General features: G+C 36.5%; 1 protein-coding gene and 1 long non-coding RNA gene across 4 annotated transcripts in view; both read left to right on the top strand.

The window, feature by feature from the left end:
- The window catches only part of bcl9 (BCL9 transcription coactivator), a 108,125-nt gene that overhangs the window by 21,593 nt on the left and 66,908 nt on the right, over positions 1-19,624 (top strand). The window contains exon 2 of one of the 2 annotated variants that reach the window (XM_079864627.1): positions 17,201-17,315. The exons of the other annotated variant lie outside the window; for it this stretch is intronic. The gene's annotated coding sequence lies outside the window, so the exon portion shown is untranslated. The remainder of the gene's footprint in view (positions 1-17,200; positions 17,316-19,624) is intronic. 2 annotated transcript variants of the gene reach the window in all.
- On the top strand, positions 13,516-16,383 carry LOC307153486. 2 transcript variants are annotated; one of them, XR_013820161.1, is made up of 7 exons: positions 13,516-13,950; positions 14,062-14,135; positions 14,234-14,310; positions 14,435-14,496; positions 14,611-14,685; positions 14,923-15,032; positions 15,912-16,253. It is a non-coding gene; the product is annotated as an uncharacterized lncRNA (long non-coding RNA). The 2 variants fall into 2 exon arrangements; XR_013820160.1 differs by lacking the exon at positions 14,435-14,496 and having other exon boundaries at positions 13,519-13,950; positions 15,912-16,383.

The following is a 19,624-nucleotide window of genomic DNA, read 5'->3' as shown; positions in this document are numbered from 1 at the left end:
AAGATAAGTATTTTCTATTTTAATATACTTTCAAATGTAATTTATTCCAGTGATGGCAAAGCTGAATTTTCAGCATCATTACTCCAGTCTTCAGTGTCACATGATCCTTCAGAAATCATTCTAATATGCTGATCTGAAGCTCAAGAACATTTGTCACATTAATAATGTCGTTATGGTCACTTACTAGTGTTTTTGCACAGCTGGAACGAAATATTGACCAATCAGAACACAGGACCAGGAACAGAATCTGACTGTAGAAACTGCAGGTAGACAACGAGGCCTATAAAAACATAGCCATTCCTGTGGCTTTTCATGTAAATCAAACCGGGAGATTGTGAAAGTGAGAATTTAACATATTATTCATCAAATCCAGTGGCTGACTCTTATTAGCTATGAATCTAGTTAACGGTTACGATCTAATGGTGTGTGCACAATATGGCATATGCTGGTGCTGTTGTGCAGGTAGGAAACCTGGCTGATGTAACAGGGCTGAAACACAGACAGACGGAATAAAGCACAGCACAGAATCAGCTTCATTTACCTCAAACCACCTCGTGCTTTCTCTCTCTCTCTGTCCGTCTTAATCTCAGAGGCAGTGATGTGCTGTCTATTACAGAGGCTCAGTGCCTGGTTAGTTTTCTGAGTACAATATCAACAATCAGATTGAAGTTTGTTTGTATGAGAGAGAGATAGAGATTGAAGAAAGTAGGAATGATGGTGAGAGAGAGACCCCACACTCTAAAAGCGAATGACACCGCTATACTAGACGCCGATTTGCTGCGACAAAGCGTCTGGAAGTCATTGGGTTGCAGTGAAGGCTGGCGATTTGAGGTGACACGAGCAACAGCAACCGTAGGCGAAGCGAGCAGAGTTCAACTTTATGCTAACGTGCAACGACTATTCAACTTCGAATTATTTGTATAGCGCTTTTCACAATATATGTTGTTCTAAAGCACATTTGCAATGAATAGTGCCTTATAAACCCCTATAGTAATTTAGCCAAAGGCAATAAGGCAAGGAAAAACTAAGATGTTTGAGTACATGAGGAAGCCTATTTCCTCGGGCTGGCACATATTTAAACAAGGCTTACATGCATGAATACATAGATGTTAATTTCAACAGATGTAATCCAGCCACATAGTATTAATTATATAGACTCATTTGTTGTGTAATTAAATATGATTCTAATGACTAATAATGAGTGTGCAGACAGTGCAGCTCATGTGATCCGCTTCATGAGCTTCACGCAGGACATTTCTTGCGCTCAAAAACAGCTGGATAGAGTGCAACAGAATGTAACATTTTTCAAACTCTGACAAAAGTCGCACTCATGGTGCAATAACTGTTCTTCAGCTGAACAATGACACTTTTCTTTTAGAGCTGCTGTACATCTGAAATGAACGGTTTGCATCATTGAATCATTTCCCTGTTATCACTGTAAAGCTGCTTTGAAACTATCTAAAGCGCTGTTATAAATAAAGGTAACTTGGCTTGAACTATACACATCTTGTAAAGCATTGAGGATAACACAATTGAATCAGTAATTATGGTAGAATGACCACTTATAGTAATTGATTATAAGTATTTGCATTTTTATTTATGGTTACACTTTATTTTAACCCTTAAATGCATGAATGTCTCACTAGTCATTATTACATATTCGGGTCTTTATTGACCCGGATCTACATCTAACATGGATGGATCTCTACCTGTCGTGATAATATAAAACTCTCCTGATATTAGAGTAACAATTACAGAAGAATAAAATAAAGCATATTTTGTTACATGTTTGGAGCTTGGAAGGGTTCAGTTTGACCAGATGTTTTATACCATCATCACTGTCCTCGTCAGAGCTCATTTCAGTACATTCAGCATCTGGATCATATTCGCCATCTCAAACATATTCTCAAAACTATCGTTTTCAACATTTTCAAAATCAATATTTTGCTCGCTGACAGCTTCTTCACCAGATCCACTATCAAGTGACAGTAATATTTGATTGCATTCAGTTCTTGCTCTGCAGTAAATCACTGAGCAATTTCAAGTTTTGCTGATGATACTTCCTATTCTTTTGTTTTCTGCCTGCGGTAACTATGAGTGAAACATCACTTCATCATTGTGTATCAGACATTGCCAGCTTGTGGAGTTATTTTGAACTTCCTATTCATCAAAGAATCCAATCAAAATAAACAAATGTATCATGGTTTCCAGAAACATAAGCATTACAACTGTTTTCAACATTGATAATAAAAAGAAATGTTTCTTGAGCTTCAAATCATCATATTAGAATGATTTCTGAAGGATCATGTGACACTGGAGTAACATCAGCTTTTCATACTTAATGAATTACATTTTACAATATATTCAAATAGAAAAGAGTTATTTAAAATTGTAATAATATTTCACAATATTACTGTTTTTACAGTATTTTTGTAACTACTGTTGCAGTCTATACTGAAGGCATTCAACTCTCTTGGTCATAGCATGAGCATTCTAGCCGTTTGCTGTTCACTTAGACGCAGTGTAAGCGATAGAGATGGCAATATTATTCAGCATATCAATTCCCCTCCATCCATTCAGAGAAAAAAAGATCCCCCTCTTTCTCTGTCGATGCTTATCCTGCTAAATGAGCTCAAGAAAGAGCAAGAAAAACTGTTATCTCTCTCTCACACACATGCCTTCTTACTCTCCTCTATTCTAATAACCCCATTTTGAAAAACAGGAGGAGGAATTTATCCATCCCTCTGCTGTTGCGCGTGTGTGGCTAATGTGTTAAGAGTGTTGCTGCGTATTAATTTTGATTATTCCAAAACCTCCATCACTGGTGTTTCTCATTTCTAGTCAGGTGTGTTTCATTACTGAGGGTAATAATCACATGCCTGAACAATAAAATGAGAGAAAGTGAACATCAGTGTGTTTTCCAGTGCGGCCATTAGTTCTGATTAAACCTGAAAGCTGCATATTTGTATTGAGCTGATGGTGTTTATTGGCTTTGTGTGTTAGAAATTGTAATGCCAGTGTGGTTTAATGCTTCATCCAAACACAAACACCTCCCCAGGAGAGAATCGATAGTGTTTGAGCAGGGGATGTGTTTGTGTATTTATGAGTGTGTTTATAGGTATGTGTGTGTGTGTGTCTCTGGGGTGTGTGTTTGTGTGCATTCTCAATGACGCTGGGTTTGTTTTAAGCATGTTTTTGCACGTTTGTGTATGTGTTTATGTGTGTATGTGTGTGTGTTTATGGAGCTGCTGTGCATGAATATAAATGGTGAGTGAGCCAGGAAGAATCTGAAGGAGGGGATGTGAGAACCTGTCTGCTGTTGTTCCCATAGCAACCCAGCCAGAGCACGGCCGAGAGAGAGAGAGAGAGAGATGGGGGGAGAGAAAGAGAGATTAACAGAATGAAAATGATTTCTCGTGCACACTATCCGCCTAACTTAAACTGTTATATGAATTATTATTAATGACGTGAAATGTTTAATCTGATTCTAGAGGCTCCAGTTTGGATACATTCTAAAATAGTGAGAAGGGTATAGTTCCCTAGTGAAAAAAACTATACCAAAATGTATTTAAAATGCATGTATTTCATACTAAGTATACTACAAATCCATTAAAATATTTACTGACATATCGCTTGAGACTTGCTGATATAAATATAATTCAACTTTATTTGGAGTGTTTCTTTATTGAACAATGCACATTTCTTAATATTACGCCTAAAATGTGTTTAATACCACTATTAGTAAGGATAGTATAATATCAGTCTTTAAATGCAAGATATTTTAAGTGTGCCTAAAGTAAACTTGCAATAGTTACATTTTAGCACAATCAAATTGACTTAATGTATATTTAGTTGGACCTCAGCACTATTTCTGGAATACTAAAGTACATTAAGTACAAAATTAGTTCCAATTTAGCAGACTTTAAGTATATCAGTATATTCTGAAAGTACAGTTGCAGGGTATTTATAATAAGTACATAATATGTAAATGCATTTGTTGTATACTTAGCATAAAATAAATGTATTTCAAATACATTTTAGTATTATTTTTCACTAGGGTTATTTATTATAGTATGGACTTTATAGTGGAGAAATCAAGGCTGTCTCTAAAACAGAACCAATTATTTTGTACAAAGGCATTGTTTTGGTATAGAATAAATAGCGTGTTGTGCATGCACTGTCTGCATTGTTTTACCACCTGATTCATGAATGATATTAGAAAAATCAACAGCCCGAGCAGACAAAAAAATGGAAAAGTTCTGATAACAATTTTAACAGTGCAATTGAGCATCTTGTGGGATGAAAATGTATGATTTAATTTTAATAAATAGATAAATAAACTCAAAACACATGGTGCAATATCAGTGCCGACAATGCCTGGTTAAACTGGACTGTGGGTGTAAATCTGGTTACAAAAAACTATACAGTATATATATATATATATATATATATATATTAGGGCTGTCAAACGATTAATCGCGATTAATCGCATCCAAAATAAAAGTTTGTTTTTACATAATATATGTGTGTGTACGGTGTATAATTATTTTCTATATATAAATACACACACATGCATGTATATATTTAAGAAATATTTGCATGTATATACTGTGTATATATATATTTATATTATATATCATTTATATTATATATAAATATTTTATATATAAATAACACATTTTTCTTAAATATATATGCATGTGTGTATTTATATATAGAAAATAATTATACTCCATACACACACATATATTATGTAAACACAAACTTTTATTTTGGATGCGATTAATCGCGATTAATCGTTTGACAGCCCTAATATATATATATATATATATATATATATATACACATGCACACACACATATATAAAGTTAATTAAATATAAATGAATAATTTACATATTTGGACGCTGTATTTATTCTTTACACACAGGATTGTGGGATATCATAGGCAGCAAAGGATGCATCTATTGTAACTGAAGTCTGCCTATACTTCCACATACTGGCAAAGAATGCAGCATTGTTCAGGTTTCAGAAGCGGCCCATATTTACTGAACACCTATAATTATAAACTGATGGTGACTAGACTCTGAGCCACTGATTCATTTGTCCAGTTTTACAGGGTCATTGGTTTTGCGTAGCTCCCACCGTGGGGATTGTGGCCCATGCCGTGTACACACATGGTGACGCCATCTGATTTGATGACAGACTCGCGTGATCGGTGCTCGCAGCTGCTGCTGATTTACCACAGAGGTGTGTTGATGCTGTCACAGCGCACACACACACACACCTGCAGTGTAGTATAGTGTGGGATAGTATGTGTGTGTTTTCAAGGGATGATGAAGGATTACAGCCATACACACACACACACACACACACACACACACACACACACACACACACACACACACACACACACACACACACACACACACACACACACACACACACACACACACACACACACACAGTCTCTCCAGTTGTGTAACTGTGACAACACACACATTCACCCACACAAATATGATCACACGAAAGCATGTCAGGTTTACTACCAAAAAAGCTGCTTAGTATAAACAGAATAAAATCAGAAGCAAACCTGAATCTCAAATGTTGTGTCTTTTTGTTAGCGCGCCAAAGACAGACAGCTTTTACCTTTCCATCAATCCCACTTCATCACTGTCAAACACACAAAGTGTAACGGTTATGCTGCATATAAAGGCACGAAGATGAAGGTTCAAACAGTATTTAATAATATCCACAGGGTAAATTCCACACAAAGAACAGCAAGCAAACACAACCATACGTAAACAAGACCGGACGAGGGTGAACTGGAAGCACAGGACTTAAATACACAGACAAATGAGGTGATTAATGAAGATACAGCTGACAGTGATGACAAGTCAAATTAGAAACCATGACGACAAACTAGTGGCGGAAAAGATGTAACTTTTTTGGACAAAAATTATATATATATATAATTTAATTAAATATATGTAGAACTATTGTTTAAATGCAACCAGATGTGGGATCTATTCTGAATGGTTTCTAGGTTGTTGGTTACTGCTCCAAGTCAAAAGAGCCCACCACCAAGCCTCTGTGCCATACCTATATATGACTCTGTTTCCTCCTTCAATGTAAGTCTATGGGATTTTTTTTTTTTTGCCTATTTTATCACCAGTTAATTCAACGCTATCTCACGACCAATTCGTACGAGTGATAAAAAAGTGGCTAAGACCTCACTCGTACGAATTTGTACGATTTGTCTAAACCCACGTGATGGGTAGGTTTAGGGGCGGGGTCAGGGGTAGGTCATTCGTATGAATTCATACGAATTGGGCAATTCGTAAAATATGTACGATTTAGCAAAAATCGTACGAATTCGTACGAGTGAGGTCGTATGAATTCGTACGAATTAGCCACCTCGTAGAATTCGTACGAATTGCCGTGAGATCAGGCTGGTTAATTCATGTTCATTTAGTCATAGCACACGTCTCCTCAACAAGCCGGATGGTGGAACAATCAACAGTGCTGGATATTACGTGTTAAATTTTAATACGGTCAGGGCTTTGTTCAAATGGCAGGGTAATATAGGTGAACAGAGTGTTTGTGTGTGTGTGTGTGTGTGTGTGTGTGTGTGTGTGTGTGTGTGTGTGTGTGTGTGTGTGTGTGTGTGTGTGTGTGTGTGTGTGTGTGTGTGTGTTTGAGGGGAGGTGTCACATCGCATACCACAGAAATGAACTCTCTCGCTCCCTTTAACACACATATATATACTTTGGCAACCAGTCAGGCAAGTTTACAGAGAGACTGTCCAGCAGCTTCTAGTGTGAAGAGGCAAAATTATTTCCTGTCCGTCTCTGGGCTAGACTCGATTAAGCGCCTCAAGCCACACACACAGACACACACACACACACACACACACACACACACACACACAGTCACAGTATCTTGTGTGCACACCTCCGCAAGACACTAACACACACACACACACACACACAAAACAAACACCCACACACTTGAAAACGCACACAATTTATCAAACTCCCACATTACCCTCTTTCTGCACTCTCCATTCATCCTGCCAACTTGGCTGCTTTCCTCCCTTCTCTCGCTCTCTCTTTCCCTCCCCTCTCCTCTTGCTTTCCTCTCCTCCACCACTCCTTCCTTGTGCAACACATTGTCAACAGTCTTCCTCTTTTGTGATCACTTACTCTCGCTGAGCACATCTGTACTTCATATGCTGAATGAGCTCTTACTCAGAGAGCGCTTTCTGCTGATACGGCCTGTTTATTCTTTTTCACATGAGTGGAGAGATTGTTTGTAATATGGTTGTTAACAAGTGGGTTCTGTTTTACAGCCTCGGTCTCTCTCGCTTTATCTCTGTCTTCCTCTGTTTGTCTGTCTTGAGTATGTCTTTAATTTTCTGTTGCCCTGAAGTTGGGCAAAAACAAAAAAAGAAATTGTTCAGTGGAAATAAAGAGAGTTTTTTTTTTTTTGCACTGCAACAGTATTTTCATGAGAAATAATAATTTCCCCCCAAAATGCTTATTACCTTGATGCCCTCAAAAAATCCATTACATTTTGAAGAAAAAATTACAATAAAATTAATTATTTGTACAATATGGTAGTAAATGATATATTAACTTTTTACTAATGAACAAAACACATAAACAAACTGTATTACAGTAATTAGAAACACCATTGAGAATAATGGAAATTACAAAATAATAGACTTATATAATAATAAATATATAAATACATAACCAGTAAAATGAGTTGTGGTCTATTTTGATTAAATATTATGAATAAAATACTGCATTACAGTAATGAAAAATACAATTGAGAATAAAATACAATTGGAAATTACAAAATAAGAAACAATCAAACTGAAAATTATGCACATTATAAAATGCTAAATAAATAATTCACCAGTAAAAAGAATTGCTATATATTTTTTCTTTCTTTTGGAATGCCATGCATGGCTGAAAAGTTCACATGTAAGGAAGGAAATATTGATTTCATGTTGCCTTGAGTATTCATGAATTTTTCACAAAGCAAAAATAATCTCAATGGCAAAGTATTTTCAAAACATATTTTCTTCTTTTGATTTTGGGGTGAACTCATGACTGTTACATGTTTCTATGGTGTTCCAGTAATTTCGTGATCCGGAAAGCATAGTTGTGAGTGACAGTCATCCTATAGCGCTGAGAGAAAGCAAAAAAAGAGACAGACAGACAGACAGAGGGAGCAGCTGCATACAGGGGGCCAGTATCAGGCTTCAGACCACTGGGTCTCAACACACTCACACATATGTCCTTCCCATATAAATACATGCTTGAGTAAACTGTGCAACACACATAAACAGTGTTCCTCCTGACGCCTCCCTCATACTGTCTCTCTCCATATCCATTACTCACTCGGTCCCTGAAACTCCCCTCATCTCTCTTGATTTCTCTCTCATTTACAGCTCTCCAGGTTTCCCCATCCCCCATTTGTATAGTGCTATTTAGGATAGAGCGGAGAAGCCTGGACTGGAGCAAAACTGTCTGACTTATTGTTTGAACTGTCTACATGATTAAGCCCTTATTTCATTCTAGACAAAAATGTCAGCTTTCCTATCAAAATGGACAACTTTAGCTATTTTATGTCAAACTGCTATATTTATTTCAGATTGGTCTAGTGGTTCTGCTTCAGTTTATTGAGTCCACTCCTTGAGCCCAAACTTTTCTGTCTGTGGAGAGAAGCGATATTTGATTGAGCTGGTGTAAAGAATTTGAACACGTCAAATTTAGTGTGGCTAGAATTCGTAGGGTATCTCATCCTGTTGGCCTACTTAATTGATTTCAGGAATGAGGCAAGGTATACGAAAACATGGTTGGATTGTTGGTGACCAAGAGGGAAATTTATGGGCACTTAGGAATTAGATACACACTTAGAAAAAAAAGTTTGATGGGGTTCTATATAGAACCCTAGGGTTCTTGACTCAATTTTAAAGAACTCTTTATGCCAAAAAAGGTTCTATATAAGGAGAAATGTCTTATGATTGAATAATACTTTCATATTTAATGAGTTATTTAATTTGTTTATAGTGATGAAGTACACTGTAAAAATGACTGTTGGTTTAACTTAAAAAAGTAAGTTACCCTGGTTGCCTTAAAAGTTTGAGTTCATTGAAATAATTTTTTTTAGTTGGTTTAATCAACAGAAACTCAAAATATTATTTTATCTGAACCACATTAATTATCCAAGTTGTTTTGACAAAAGAAAAAAGTTTTTTTTAATTTGAAATGAAAAAGTGTTTTTACAGTGTTTACGAGCTGCTTAATTCATACAATGTAATTAAATAAATTAAAACAAAATTAAAAATAAATCCATCAAATGATGTGAACCAAGGTTCTATATATGACGTGCCTGACAGAACCCCATATAGAACCTTTTCTTCTAACACAAGTGTCAACACCGGACATTACAGTTGTCGAGTCGTGTTGCGTCGCAACAGCTTGAAAGTAGTGCGAGCAGTTGAAGTACGTCAGAAATAGAACGAGGCATCCCAGTTTACTGTCGGGAATTTGTCGTGTCTTGTGGCGCCATATCCAGAGACAACATCACTGATTATTATGGATTCGATTTGCCTTTGTCACGTCGTCTGGTGCAGTTTAAAAATCATAACTGTTCTATTACTTAATAATTTTAAGGCAGTGGGTTTCCTCACTTTTTTTAAGTTAAGTCAACTGATCACTTTTAAGAGTAACTAACTTACAACTGCAAAAAGGACCTAAATAGAGCTAAAATAAGGTTCACAAATCAGTAATGTTTTGAAGTTTATGCCATCGTCTTCTAGTAAAAGAAAGGGTGTTTATGAATTTATAGTTGTCATGGAATTATATTATGGCTGAATATTTTTCAGAGATTCTTTCAAGTAAAACATTTGTCTATTTCTAAGGAAACCTTCTAAAGAATATTTCTGATATATGCTTTTTTAAATGTATAAATATAGAACAAAAATCCTTGTTTAGACAAAAAAAGACAGGCGTTCAGATGGAGCACTCTTACTGAGTGCCTTTCTGCTGGTATGAGATCTTCCTCATAGAACAGAGGCTGTATTGTCAGGACCTGTGACTCTTAAGAGAACTAGAGGACAGGAATGAATGGATAGCGAATAAGTGAGTGCCCTGTTTTTTCCCCCTCTTCCACCAGCATAAGATAAATGGGGTCCAGACATTTAGGAATTTGAGGAATCTTATCTGGTGCCAAAACTATTTAAGGGAATATTTTATTAGTGGTTTTAGAATGTTAAAAAAAGAGACACTTTCATATTCATATCAGGTTTCCGGCATATCGTACAGTAGCCAGATGTTAAAAACATGCAATGATCGTTGTTATTTGTTGTATAAATTTCAGAAATGACTTAATATTTCCACTTCTAGACATTTCTCATATAAATACACTACCGTTCAAAAATTTTGGGGTCTGTAAGATTTTTTTAATTTCTTGAAAGAAGTCTCTTATGCTCACCAAGGCTGCATTTATTTGATTGAAAATACATTAAAAATGGTCATATTGTGATATCATTACAATTGAAGTTACTATAGAAGAGTTTGGTAGCCACTGTAGACGCTGACAGTGTTGCGGTCATATTTCAGTACGAACTCTTAACAGTGACAGCACATTGATTCCCTAACTAACAAATGATTGATTGCAGTTGCTTGCGGGTCAACTGGTACCTTATTAAAGCTCATGAGCTGTTGTTGTTATTGAAAGTAGTTGCTTAGTCACTGTTCAATAGCATTTTGTGCTCAAAGTGACCATGAATCTGGTTTAAAGATAGCCAACCGTCTCACACCTATTCTTCAGATTTAAGAATGTGTATGGAACTCGCAAGACTTCCATTAAAGACAAATGAAGGGAAATTGAATTAATCTTTGCATATATTTGTCCTCTTTACCTTAGGTCAGCAACCCATTTTACTGTTTAATTAGAGTAAATGGCTTTCTTGATTAATGTGGAATGAATGGTGCTAACGCTAGTCAGGGCGGTAAACATTCATCTGTATATGTTCTATATACACAGTTAGCGCTTAATGCTGCCTTCAAGTCATGTCATAGTGATCATATTTACAACATAAGCCTACTTTAAGTGACGTGTGAGTGAGCTCTGACTTTCCAATATGGTGTGTGAATTAGCAGAAGCTAATTGATATTGATCATAAGGGGTGAATGCTAACTGTAACGTTTAAATGCCTATTTTAGTACTGTTGATGAAGAATAGTATTCAAGCTAGTTAGAAAATACTACTCATTTATCTGGTTTATGAGTTGACAAGCTTGTGCAACCAAACTACATGTCCCATGATTCTCTGCGGCAGCACAATAAATGCACAAAGCATCACTTGCACACCTAATAAGCATTAGTACTAAAAAAGATTCCTGTTGTTGTCAGGAAATATAAAAATATAGGCCAATATCAAATGTACCAATTTGCTCTTTATTTTGCTTCATTAGTGCTAAAAAAAGGCTTCCTACCATTGTCAGGAATTGTAAACGAGACAAATAACTATTAAATGTATCTATTTGTTCTTTTTTTCCCCAGGAGGACTTGAAGGCAGCGTAAGTAACTGAGTTTAGTGACATATTCAAAATGGCTTCCATCTGGTGAGCCATTCCGGCTCTGATTGACAGTGGTGCGTGTTGGTGGCTCGACTTATCATTCAGCACTGTGGGGGTGAAATGCAACTGCTCCTGCTTCTGAGCCAGTCGACGCAGAGCATAGCAAAACACCCCTGAATGAATTATAATGTTGCTCTTAAGCTCGATCGAGTGTTGGATCGAACGCAAACACTTTTTGTTTTGGACAGGTGGTTTTATCATGCATGTGTGCATAAGAGAGCGGAGAGCGCAAATAAAATACAGAAAGTCTGTTTAATCAGTCATAAGTGGGTATATATCAAAGCCTTTCATTGCTGTTGAGACAATTTCGTTAGTTAGTGTAAAGCTCATATTGTCTACTGAAGAGCCGAGGGCTTTTGGAAAAAACAAAAGTGTGTGTCGTATTTTACATAAAAATGAAATTTAAACCTATTAAGAGGTGGTATTCAATTTACATGTGTGCTGTATTGTTGTAGGATTGGATTAGAGGTTTGCTGGGAGCTGGAATCACAGTTCACAGCTCGGTTCCTTATTACCGCTGCAGCAGGGGAGTACGATGACAGAAATAGTGCACTGAGGAGACATTTCAGTATCTCAGAATGGAATCGGCCAACCACACACACACACACATTGGCTGGTATGGAGAGGACATGAATAGGAGAATGAGGCAAACAGTGATCAGGTCAAAAGTGACAGTGACTGCAGAGAGACAGAAGCAAGAGTGAGATATGTAAGAGAAAGAATTAGGGATCGCGTGAGACATGGAGAGACATTTCTGTCTGAAGCCCTGAGAACTCACCTCACCTCTGGTTTTCCTGTCTCTTTGCTCTTTTCCTCATTCTCTTTCGCTCACCTATCCTCATCTCCTTCCCCTCCCCCCCTCTGCTGATATTCCTGTTACCATACCAACACAGCTCTCCGCTTCAGGACCTGCTGGCCGATGTACACTCCAGTAAATATGATGCTTGTAATCTAATAAACATAATTTCATGGAGCCGTTGACACAGAACGTGCTAAGTTTCGGTTGCGTTTCTACGTAAACATGCGCTAGACGGACATATTTGACCGTTGCACCGCGTCTTGCTGCTTTTTCAGGTCGCGTCTTGTGCATGAGCGCCACGTTTCAAAGATGTCGTATAAAAAGTTCAACTTTTAAAAACACGTTCCAAGACAGTTATTTTCATCTCTGTGTGTTTGTAATGCTGCACTACATTCTACACATGCAAATTTTAGTTTAGACTTGTACATGTAATATAGAAATGTAGTATATAGTACAGTAGTTATATATTACCGTTCAAAATGTTGGGGTCAGTAATATTTTTATTAATTAATATATATTTTTAGTCAGTAAGGACTCATCAATTGATCAAAAGTGACAGTAAAGACATTGTATAATGTTACAAAAGTTTTCTTTTGAACTTTCTATTTATCAAAGAGTCCTGAGAAAATGTATCACGGTTTCCACAAAAATATTATAACATTATAAGACATGGAAAATAAGATTTTCTTTTTGCAGCAAATCACCATATTTGAATGATTTCTGAAGGATCATGTGACACTGAAGACTGGAGTAATGATGCCAAAAATTCAGCTTTGATCACAGGAATAAATTACATTATAAAATACGACTATTTTAAATTGCAATAAAATTTCACAGTATTACTGCTCCTTACTGTAGTTTTGACCAAATAAATGTAGACTTGATGAGCATTAGACTGATTTAAAAAAAGAAAAAAATCACACAACCCCAAAACTTTTGAACAGTACTGTATATCTAAAACTGAAATGTACTGTATAATACAATATTAAATGTAACATGCACTGTAAAAAATGATTGATGCGAAAAGTTGTACAAATGAGGAAATACATGTTGGCTCAACATAATGGTTGTGTCAAAAAAGAAAAAATATGTTTGGTCAATGATTGCATGATTTCCATGACTGTACTACAAAATGTTCATCAAGAGAAAATAAATAATTGTGTTCACAGAACTTTTAACGTTGCACAAAAAATATTATGTTGGCCGAGCAAGAGGGAACAGCGTCAATCGTCTGAGCATGCGCAAAGAAGCGCGACGAAACTTTTTTCACAGACGCCATTTTCTTTGACTCACGATGCAAGGCATACGAGGAGGGAAAACACAGATATTTAGTGTTTTATCGCATTTATATATGCATTTTATAACATTATATTGTTTTATTACAATATGTATGTGCTGTAAATGGCTAAATCGTTCTCAGAAAGGCATTTTCGTTGACGCGCGATGCGGAGCAGACCTGGGTGAGGTTGCTTTTAAACAGAGAAACGACGAAAGTAAGTGTTTTATCTAATTTACAATATGCATTTTATAACATATTGATTTATAGAGAAATTTAAATGCTCAGTCTGTGCACATGCTTAAACGAGCTGAAACCTTTCTCAAAGGCGACATCTTTGACTCAATACGGAGCTGACGACGAGAAGGTTTGCTTGTAACGTTAACAGGGAAAACACCGAAAGTAAGTGTTTTTAACCTAATTTACAACATGTATTTCATGGCATTATATTGTTTTATAACGATATTTATGTGATGTGTGCGCCTAAACCTTTGTCACAGACTAACGTTAGGCCCTGCATCTTTGACTCGTGACGCAGTGCAGACACGGAGTTTGCTTTTAACGGTGAAAACACAGAGTAAGTGTTTTAACTCATTTACAATATGTATTTTATAATGTTATTTTGTTTTATGACAATATTTGTGATGTGCAAATATCATAATGTATTTATCCTCAAACCATATTTTACTTTCGTTTGCCAGCACACCTAACTTATCTTAACTGAAACCTAACGTTAACTGAAAAACAAATTTTCTTAGAATGTGTAAGTAATTCTTTAAGATTAAATGTTTATGAAAATGTATTTATCAGATTCAATTTTGGTTGATGTTTGGATATGCTTTCATGTTTAAATGTATTTGCTATTTGTGTTTGCTAGGAGCATTTCCATGCTGCACCAAGTGGTTAAGGCTAACCAGGCTTGGTCTTTAAAGGCTGTGCAGACTAGAACCTGGTGAGGGTCAGATTTTACAGATAACATTTGAGATAATCATGTGCATAAACATTTAAAAAAAGCTTTGTTGCTATTTGGTATAACTAGATTTTTTTGTGTTTCATAAGTCATTTTGAATTTGTCCAGTCAAATTACTTTACAAAAGTTACTTTTCCTTTTCCTTAAATAAAATTAGTTTTCAAACCAATTGTTTTCATGATTTGACAGGTAGATGTTGTCTTGCTTTTTTAATTTTAGACTCAACTGATTGGGAAATCTCTGCCCATCACCTGCCTCCAACATCACAAAGCCACAAGAAGGGAACAAAGATTCTTCCGTCAGCTGACTATTTAGTGAGATTTCTTAAGGTGCGTGTCTAAATTTATTCCTAAAGGGTTAGTTCACCTACAAATGGAAATTATGTCATTACTTACCCTCATCTCGTTCCAAACATGTAAGACTTTCTTTCATCTTTACAACACAAATGAGGATATTTTTAATGAAATCTGAGAGCTTCCTGTCCCTCCATTGACAGTCTACGCAAATACCACGTTCAAGCCCCATAAAGGTGTAAAGGTACATCATTAAAGTACTCCATGCGACTCCAGTGGTTTAACATACATTTTATTAAACTACGCGAGTGCTGTGTTTGCAGCAACAAAACATTTACCACTTAATTTAGAAAATATAAATTTCCAACATGCGTTCATGAGAACATTACGAGTTGTGCATGTTGTTGATGCGAAAGCAGATGTTAAGTGAGCGTGCATCGAAGATTAATAATTAGTACATAAAGTTAAGTTTTTTGTTGTTGTTTTTTTGTGCAAACAAAGCACTCTTGTTGCTTCATAAAAAAAAAATTGAGGTTAAACCACTTGAGTCACATGATTACTTATGATTTCCTTTATACCTTTCTGTGGCTTTGGAAGTGATAGTTGAATAGGCTGTCGATGAAGGGACAGAAATTTTAAAATATCATCATTAAGTGTTCCAAAGATGAGCAAAACTCTTACTGGTTTGGAACAACATAAGGGTGAATAATTAATGACAGAATTTATATTTTTGGATGAATTAAGTCTTTAATTTACTTGGAAATCAGTAAATTCAAGTCTTAATCTAACCAAAATAGTTTATTGTTTGAGTCACGAAAGTCTAAGATGATTGAACTTTTTCCACCATAAACTTGCTGTATTTATAAAACACAAATATTAATTGTAAATGGTCTGGTTTTGTGTTGTCTACTCTAGGGAACCAGCACTACAGGATTTTTCGAGAAAGTTGGATCTGCACAGCCTTTCCTTCTCTGTGAAACAACTATGCACTGAACTTTACTGTTAGCAATTGGACACAACTGATCCACTCGTATCCTGCAACTGTTTTTCATCTGTTGAATGTTGTTGCTGTACTGTTGCAAAGTCGAAGGTATTGACTCAACTTCACTGACACAGGACTTACATTCACTGACATGTACAGGACTTGAAGTATTACAGAGATAACAGACCATTTGATGAGCAGCTTTCACATAATTCTGATGGCAGAAATGTCTATATTTTGCCTTCATTTATTTTAAAAGTTAACCTATGATGTAAAGGGACTTGTTTGTTAATAAAAACTAGTTTGTTAAAACAACTGTTTGCATTTTGCCTTTATTTTTAACATTACAATGAACAGAATTCTACTATGATCCCAGACTAAGGTTACATTTTAACTTTCTGGATTGTTTTGATGTGCATTCATTGTTATCAATAGGTTAAATGCTTTGCTTTTATTTCTGAAAAGATTCCTTTTGTCAAAAAGCACATCTCATAAATACAAACTCAATTTGAGTCAAATTTAACACTCCTGAAATGTATATATGACTCCCTCCATTTTGGAGTTAAAATAACACTTTTGAAAGTGTGAAATATGCACATTACTAACGGAATACATTTTAACACTGTAAGTGTAAGTTTCGAGTTTCATTTTGTAAAGCAGATATTTGTTTTTCCAGTACAGCTATTGACTAAGAGTGATATGCCATGCTATTTTATTAGCATGACAGACAAGTTCATATGGATTTAAATAAATACATAAAATGTACTTTATCAGAGCATAGTGTGTTATTTATTTGAAATAACGAAAAATAGATTTTTTGACCAACATTAATGAAAAATAGACTTTTTGGCCAACATGAAATATTTAATTAATACAACATTTTATTTCAATTTGAGTCTGCTTGTTGGCCCAACAAGCTATGTTTAGTCAACAGAAAATATTTAATTGACACAACATTCTATTTCAAGCTCAGTCTACATGCAGGGGTAGTCAGCACAACACAAAGAAGTTGGTTTCTGCAACTTAAATTGGGCCAACTAAAAATTTTAGGTGCAACGGGTCACTAGAAATTTTTATGTTGGAGAGGCATATTTTTTTTTACAGTGTGGAAGTGTACACTACACTACTAAATGAATTACTACAATAGTAAATAAAACATGGAAATGACTAAATACACCACTAAATTTGACATCAATAATTTGTTTAATTTCATTTGTTTCAGGATTCTGTCAGAAGCTTTCGTGTATCTTAAACAGTGGAGCATGGTGCTAGCAACACCAAGGTCATGGGTTCGATTTCCAGGGAAAGTAAGGACTGATAAAATGTGTACCTTGAATGTAAGTTGCTTTGTTTATCATCAAACATGAGCATGCACATTACAATAGTAAATATAACAAACTACTCTTTTGGAAATGTGCACGAAACTACTAACAAACAACATATAAGTGTACTCTATACTACTAAATGAATGCTACTGTACGCTACTTTTACAGTAGTTTATGTAAAATGTAGGTCATTAGAATTGTGTGTTCATGTTTGTGTGTATTTTCACCAAGTATTCCTGATTAAATATTCTGTGCAGCCAAAGACAAAACCATCTTGAGAGACTTACGACACACACACACACACACAGCAGGTCTGCCCCTAGGAAAGAGTCTCTGAGCTGAACACACAATCAGGCTGTAGACTGGGGGAACAAGCAGGGAGTGTGTGAGGACAGAGCGAGGGGGAAAATCTACCGCTGCTTCTCTGAGAAGAACACTTCACTGGAATTAGCTTCAGCTCAGATGGGAAAACCAGACTGAAAACCGTAGGGACAATACTGCTACAGGCGCTTATTCTTGTCTTTCATAACATCGGTATGTGTGGCTCCACATTGATGGCCCTATCTTGCACCCAGCGCAATTGACTTTGTACACCGACGCATGTATCATTCCTATTTTCCACCCGACGCATAGCGGACTTTTCCCTCCAGAGGCGCATGTCGATAAATTAGGGAATGAACTTGCGCTCCCAGGGGCGGTTCAGCGAAAAGAGAAGTGTTCCGGCGCAACACTTGGAGAAGACAAGTGTCTTCTCCAACAACACGGAGAAGTTGTTCCGGCGTAAACGTTCCCTGGTGCTATTTTGCAGTTTCAGAAAACAATTCCGCCACAGACCAGGAAAAACCTATAGTCTAAAATCAGTGGCGCTTTATTAAGATGCTATTTTAAGGGCGCATGCTTGGCCATAATGTAGCGTGTGCACAACGCACATACACTTTGCTTCTCTCATCTACACAGACGCAGACAGCAGTTCCCATTTTTGCAAACCATACATAATTACAAGGAAAAATATTACCACACAAGGGAAATCATTGTGGTGTCCAGAGATGACGCTCTGATTGGTTTATTTCACGTTACGCCCAAACCACACCTATGATTAATGTAGCTACTTCAGACCAACCCATTTTAGATTTGCGTCGGGCGCAAGAGTAATTTATCCCGCCGGTATAATAGCAACAGCGCCCGAGATCCGCCCACAAAGTCACTTGCGTTTCGCGTTTGATACTTGCGTTTCAGATCGTTAAAATAGGGCCCTGAGTCTGTTGCTCCGTTCCAACACCTAGAAAGTTGCCATCATAGTCATCTCAACGTGAAACAAAGAAAAAGCATGTGTAACCGTATAATGGATCCATACATGATGACTTAAAGTGACAGCAGCCTAATTTACCTGCTACCAAATTCTGAGATAATATTAAAAGTGGCTGGTGAGCAAATAAGTTAATGTCAAGCCCTGGTTCTAGCTTAGCAACATGCTAACATCAAACTCTATTGAAATCAATAGTTTGTTGATTCTCCAGTACGGAGTGCTATTTGTGTGGTATGTGGTATGCCAAGCAAGCAATAGTCGTCATTTCACCGTCTACTCTAGGTTAACTATAGACTCGATATATAGTTCGGCTATGAGTTACCCACTTATAGCCAAAATAAGCTTGAATTTGGTTATTACCAAAATAACTTGCGAGATGTATGATATTCCATCATGTAAGCAAAGTCAACAGTGATTACAAGGTGTTTGGTTTCATTTTATTTGGTGTTTCAATTCATTTAGTCTAACTGATGACTAGTCTATTCTTTGGATATGGTTGTTAGACGTCTATTAAATTTTCACTGACAGCCCAAATTTTGCCTTGTTTTAGCCTAGACGTCAGAGCTGTGTTTGGATGGCTAAAAGACGTCTTTTAAACGCAAAATTGTTTGCTGGGGGTGTTTCAAAATGGTCAAAAGCAGCTGCCTTTAGGCGTAGACTTTGAGGAGGCTTCCTAGCATTTTGGTAGAGAGGCCATGTATGTATTTTCCTGTTTACAGTTGTTGCAGCCGTCTTTCTTACACGCATTCAAACTAAATCAGACAACTCTAGATGATGACCCAGATCATTGCTGTTTTACCAGTTGTTTGTCTCCTCCCCATCTACTTCCCTGTCGCACACATTTCTCTCTAAGGAAGAGAAGGAGAAAGGGGCAAGACAAAGAATGGCCAAGAGAGAGATAGAAAAAAGGAGAAAGATAGAGAAAGAGAAAGAGGGGGAAAGTCGGTCAGACCCCCTCCTCAGTAGAAGAGGAATGCAGGGAGTCTGGTGAAGGAATGTAGAATGGGTCTCAAGG

This window comes from Squalius cephalus (genome assembly GCF_949319135.1).
Source record: "Squalius cephalus genome assembly, chromosome: 2".
NCBI classification, from domain to species: Eukaryota; Metazoa; Chordata; class Actinopteri; order Cypriniformes; family Leuciscidae; genus Squalius; species Squalius cephalus.
The sequence above is the reverse complement of the archived record's forward strand: the minus strand, read 5'-3'. Positions and strand labels throughout refer to the sequence as shown.